The sequence below is a fragment of the Erinaceus europaeus genome, chromosome 19 (genome assembly GCF_950295315.1).
Source record: "Erinaceus europaeus chromosome 19, mEriEur2.1, whole genome shotgun sequence".
Taxonomy (NCBI): Eukaryota; Metazoa; Chordata; class Mammalia; order Eulipotyphla; family Erinaceidae; genus Erinaceus; species Erinaceus europaeus.
The window spans coordinates 67,432,724-67,438,723 of record NC_080180.1 but is presented as its reverse complement, the minus strand read 5'-3'; the positions used below and the strand labels follow the sequence as shown (position 1 = coordinate 67,438,723).

Genomic DNA, 6,000 nt, shown 5'->3' with positions numbered 1-6,000 from the left:
TCCCCAACAACTTGTTCTTTCTATTGATAGAAGCACACCTGTTCCTTGTATCATTTTGATAGAGATAAAAAAAAAAAGTCTGTCTTTTGGTTGGAACTGCATTAATTTTTAACCTCTGAGGGTTATCTTTGATTCCCGTCGTGATTCCACCTGATTCCTGTCGTGAAAGCCAAGACCTCCTCGCTGGGTGTGGCCTTTACAGCCTCTCTGCACTCACTGCTGCACTTAGGCTGCCTCCCTCCCTCGAGCTTTGGCCCCTGTGAATAGAGCCTAGGAGCATAGCAGTCTTCCTGTTTTCTGTTGTAGCCACTTCCTGATCTGCACTAGAGCTTAGTGTGGTAGCTCAGGTGTTTAATTACGACTGGCTTTAAGTAAAGCTTTTGGTTTCTTTTATTTATTTATTTTTAATATTTATTTATTTCCTTTTGTTGCCCTTGTTATTTTATTGTTGTAGTGATTTTTGTTGTTGTTGTTATTACTGATGTCATTGTTGTTGGATAGGACAGAGAGACATGGAGAGAGGAGGGGAAGACAAAGAAGGGGAGAAAGACAGACACCTGCAGACCTGCTTCACCGCCTGTGAAGCAACGCCCCTGCAGGTGGGGAGCCGGGGGTTTGAACCGGGATCCTTCGCCGGCCCTTGCGTTTTGCGCCATGTGCGCTTATCCCACTGCGCTACCGGCCGACCCCCAAGCTTTTGGTTTCTAATGATCTCCTGTGAAGGGAAGAGAGGAGCTGCCTGATGAGAATGTGAGGTGGGTGAGAACCAGAAACTCCGGTGTGGGGCTCTGTCCTGACTGAGACGCTGGGGAGCTCCAGCTGTGGGCCAGGGGCCAGAGGCTCAACGCCCCTTTCCAAGTTAGCTGACCTCTTAGTTTCTTTTTAAAATTATTTTTATTTATTTGATACAGAGAAATTAAGAGGGGAGAGAGATAGAAAGGGAGACAGAGACACCCGCAGCCCTGCTTCACCACTCGTGAAGCTTTCCCCCTGCACGTGGGGACCAGGGGCTCGAACCCGGGGCCTTGAGCACTGTAATGTGTGCGCCTAACCAGGTGCGCCACCACCTGGCCCCAGCAAGTACCTTAGTTTCTAATTTAACTTGTCAAATGGAAGCAAGGAAGGGCGGTAAGAGCATTACCCCAGAGATGTGAGGTGGCGTCCACAAAATAAAGTGGTCGTCCCCCACCGAGGGGTGGTGCACGGACCTGCAGCCCAGAAACCCCAGGTTTGGGCCCGGCAGCACCAGTGACCCGCGCCGGCCACGTTCTCACCAAACAGAACAAAGCAGCCGCGAGCAGTGACGGGCCGGCCCTGGCCGGCTGTTTGCAGGCTGGCATGACAGCGTTTCCAGGTGCCTCCCGGGCACCGCCTGGGAGCCTCACCGGGCTGTGCGCTTCTGCTTTCCAGTCCTGATGTGCCGACTACCTGCGCAGACACCTGAGCTGAGCTCCTCTGCCCGGGAGCGGACGGGACGGGACGCCGCTGCCTTGGCTGCAATAGAAGAGCCTTTCGCTTCCAGGTCGGCGGGGCGCGTACACCTGGCGGGGGGGGCGGGGCGCGCACACCTGGCGGGCGGGGGCGGGGCGCGGTACACCTGGCGGGCGGGGGGCGGGGCGCGTACACCTGGCGGGGGGGGCGGGGCGCGTACACCTGGCGGGCGGGGGGCGGGGCGCGTACACCTGGCGGGGGGGGCGGGGCGCGCACACCTGGCGGGCGGGGGCGGGGCGCGGTACACCTGGCGGGGGGGCGGGGCGCGTACACCTGGCTGGGGGGCGGGGCGCGTACACCTGGCGGGCGGGGGCGGGGCGCGCACACCTGGTGGGCGCGGTACACCTGGCGGGCGGGGGCGGGGCGCGTACACCTGGCGGGGGGGGGGCCCGGGGCGCGTACACCTGGCAGGCGCGGTACACCTGGCGGGGGTGGGGCGGGGCGCGTACACCTGGCGGGCGGGGGCGGGGCGCGTACACCTGGCGGGGGGGGTGGGGCGCGTACACCTGGCGGAGGGGCGGGGCGCGTACACCTGGCGGGCGGGGGGCGGGGCGCGTACACCTGGCGGGAGGGGCGCGGCACAGCGGGCGGGGCCGGCCACCTGCTCCTTCACTGCGAGGCTCCTGGGGTCCCGCTCGACGGCGCGGACCAGTAGCTCAGCGCCCGCCCGCTCAGCCGCCGCACCAGGTCCTCAGGCAAGCAGCCAGGCGCCCGCTCAGCCGCGCTCCCGCCCCGAGAGCAGGCCCCGCCCACCTAGGGCCGCCTTCCGTGGAGGCCCCGCCCCAACCCCGACAAAGCCCCGCCCCAACCTTGCGGCGGACAAATCCAAGCTCACGACCGAGGCTCCATCCCGTTCCGGCCCGATAGGTCCTCGCCGTTCCGGGCCCCGCCCCCCCGGCCCACTCCGATTCTGATAGGTGCGTTTCCGCGGCCCCGCCAATCCGCCGTCCCGGCCTGGGAAAGGGGCGGGACTCCGCGACTCGTGGGAGGAGCCGAAACTCGCTGTGGCGCTGCGCCGTGACGTGAGACGCCTGCCGGTTGACGCAGCCGCCGTGCCGGCCGCCTCCGCCCCTGTCAGCCGGACTGGCGGACGTCGGCTACGGCTCAGCGGCCGGACTCCGCGCTCCTCCGCCTCCGCGCCACCGCCGGGCTCGCAAGGTGAGGACCCGGGAGACTGGCGCGCCGTTGGCCCCACAGCCATCTTCCGGGTCCTGGATCCTGAAGGCCCGGGTCAGGAAGGCCGGTCCGGGGCCCGGGTCGGGGTCAGGGGTCAGGAAGGCCGGTCCCAAGGGCCGGGTCGGGGTCAGGGGTCAGGAAGGCCGGTCCGGGGGCCGGGTCGGGGTCAGGGGTCAGGAAGGCAGGTCCGGAGGGCCGGGTCGGGGTCAGGGGTCAGGAAGGCCGGTCCCAAGGGCCGGGTCGGGGTCAGGGGTCAGGAAGGCCGGTCCGGGGGCCGGGTCGGGGTCAGGGGTCAGGAAGGCAGGTCCGGAGGGCCGGGTCGGGGTCAGGGGTCAGGAAGGCCGGTCCCGAGGGCCAGGCTGGGTCCGAGGGCCGGGTCGTGGGGGTGGGGGTGGGGTGGGCCGGGCCGGCGCACCTGTGCTCACCTGTGCTCACCTGTGCGCGGGCGGGGCAGGTGGGCCCGGTGCAGAGGGCAGCCCCTGAGCCGCAGGCAGGTCGGCCCTGTTGTTTACGTTGGGGAGCTCCAGCAGGCCGGGCTAGCTTCGCAGCGGTGAACAGAGACTCGAGGACTCATGGTAGAGCTGTAGGCAGTATCTCTGTTCATGCAGGACGCAGCGCCATCTATACCAAGCTGAGCTAAACTAACTACAAACAGTCTTGTCCTTATAAATATACTAGCCCAGTAGGGTGGGAACAGGATGCGATGCAGAGAGGGTGGAGAGAAAAGTGACTGGTGAAAATCAGGGTGTGACAAAGAGGGGGCAGAGCAGGTGAGAATCCTACCACTGAACCACCATTGCCCTGGAGGGAGGGTGGTGCTTGTTAATAGTGGTTATGTAAATAGAATGAAGTGTTATGTGAATAGAATGCAGGGGGGATTAAACCAAATGAAACAGAAGGGGTTTTGAAAGCATACCAACACGGCCCCATGTAGAGCCCCATGTAGAGCGCAGCCCCTGGGCCCGCAGGCAGGTCGGCCCCGTGCAGAGCGCAGCCCCTGAGCCGCAGGCAGGTCGGCCCCGTGCAGAGCGCAGCCCCTGAGCCGCAGGCAGGTCGGCCCCGTGCAGAGCGCAGCCCCCGGGCCCCAGGACAGCCCTGTCCAGCTTGTCTGCTCTAGGCCAGGCCAGGCCGGACCCGCCCATTGTTCTGTCCCTGTCAGTCAGTCGGCTAACCTGCTCCCGACAGTCAAGAGTTTGCAAGGTGATTCTCATCTGAGAAAAGCTTCCAGGTGCTGGGTCTAGGAAGTGCCCTGTTGTCCAAGAGACTATTTCAAGACCATGCTTAGAGGATATTTACAGACTAGGATTTGACTGCTAGAACATCGGACGACTATTTCCACAAGTGTGGTGGTTTTAAAGCCTTTCAAAGATGTATGTGTGGAAGTGGTGTTTTTATTCCAGATTTAGGAATGTTTCTAGTTAGGGAATTCTAAAGAAGAAAATGGATTGCAGGTGAGCATTAAGGACTTCCTGTGCATGGGCGTATTCATAATCAGATCATGCTGAAAACTTATGGTAAGGCCAAAGCACCTTAATATATCGGTTAAAATTTTTTTTTCAGGTTTGTGAAGATGAAACACTGTACGTGTCATCTGAAGATAATAAGAAAAGCAGCATTGCAGACACAGGGATGACTGTGGGTAAGTATCTTGGATAAAAACAAAATCTAATTTTCAAAGTTCAAAGGAGATGTTGTGGTGTTCTGCTCTAGTTGTGGCTTACCCTGCTTGAGTGGTGAAGGAATGGGGTAGGGTGGTGACAGTGTGTAATGTGACCTGCCGGTCGTTTCACCTACCTTTGAGCTGTTGATATCTGACAACTGAGTCATGCTTAGCTTGTGGATTGGTGGCAGAAGCCGACTGGTTTGATCAACATTCTTTTCTCTTTTACTTGCACAGGGTTTTAGAAATGAAGACAGGTGTTGACTTTGCTTTGTTCTTCCTAGAATGTTGTGTGTGGTCGAACTGTTGTAGTAGAGTTTAGTGTCAAGCAGTAGAAGACACGGTTTAGCCTGCCTGAGAAACACCTAGTCCACCACAGGGCACCTAGTGCTGTCTTGGGCCCAGCGCACCTGTAGTGGTTACGGTGACTTCTTTCAAGAAGGTAGGCTTGTGTGAACCCACACCTTTTCTTGATTTTAAAAAATTTCTTTATTGGGGAATTAATGTTTTACTCCTTTTCTTGATTTTCTATATAAGGAAATTTTCAGCTCTTGTGGAAGATTGAGAAGAGAGAACGATCCATATGATGGTCACTTGCATTTATATTATTTTAGTTAACGAAGGGAGTGCTCTCTTACTGTTTGATAGGAAGCTAGAATTCTTACTGACTTAATTGTAGTGTACTGTTTTCATTAATTAGAGTTCGTTGCAGACTTCCAGCGTTTCATCAGAAGTAAAGAAAACTAGCCATTTCACATGACAACATTTCAGGGAATCTACCGTGACAGATACACATTAGATGTCAGCTAGGCAGTGATCTGGATGATGAATTGGGGAGAGTTAGGCATGATCAGTTAGAGGCTATTGTAGTAATTCAGGTATGAGAACAGGAAGTGAGGCAGTGCAAGCAGGAGTTAGGGGTGATGCACAGAAGACAGAGAATTGACGGAATTCAGGGGCACCTGGTTGAACGCACACCTTATAATTCGCAAGGACCCAGGTTCAAGACCCTCAGTCCCCACCTATTAGGAGGAAACTTCACTAGGGGGAAGCACTGCTACAGGTGTCTCTCCCTCTCCTTCTCTACCTCCCCTTCCTGTCTTAATTTCTCTCTATTCTATCAAATATATGTAAAAAATAATTCAGTGAGCTCCAGGGAAACCAGAGTCAGAGTAGTTTCTAGCCACGGTAACGTTCTTGCACATGCTGGTGTCTGAACAATAGTTGTAGGCTAAGTGAAAAGATTCCTCTGGTATCCAGTTTGGGAAAGTGAATGATTCTGCAGCATCTCCGGAGGGAGTATAGGAAGGCTAAGGGATGTGGCTGAAGGGGTGAGTTCAGTTTGAGACCGTTGTAGGATGACTGCTATGAAATGTCATTAAGCGGTTGTGTACGTGGCTGTGGGTTAAGAAGATCCAGCTTCAACTATAACTTTTGGAGTCTGGGTTTATAGATGACATAATTTAAGGTAATGAATGAGGTCATTCATGGGGGAGATGTAGAGAAAGAGGAGAAATGAAGATAGGGAACACGAGCAGTTATAAGAATGACGTGGAAGAAAAACACCCAGGAAGCAGAATGGGAAGAGTCACGTCATCAGTGACAGAGCTGAGCTTGGAGGGAAAGATTGGCCACTTTTGAGAGGTCCATAGAAGGAGAACAAAAAATTTTAA

The 6,000-nt window shown here is 56.5% G+C and overlaps 1 protein-coding gene across 13 annotated transcripts in view; it reads left to right on the top strand.

Moving 5' to 3' along the window:
• Positions 1-2,528: 2,528 nt before the first annotated feature.
• BLTP1 (bridge-like lipid transfer protein family member 1) overlaps positions 2,529-6,000 on the top strand; it is a 165,083-nt gene continuing 161,611 nt past the window's right edge. For 7 of the 13 annotated variants that reach the window (XM_060179118.1, XM_007536354.3, XM_060179124.1 and 4 more), the window contains exons 1-2: positions 2,530-2,649; positions 4,228-4,306. The gene's annotated coding sequence lies outside the window, so the exon portion shown is untranslated. Of the gene's footprint in view, positions 2,650-4,227; positions 4,307-6,000 lie in introns of all 13 variants that reach the window. The other 6 variants (XM_060179114.1, XM_060179119.1, XM_060179117.1 and 3 more) reach the window with 1 other exon arrangement.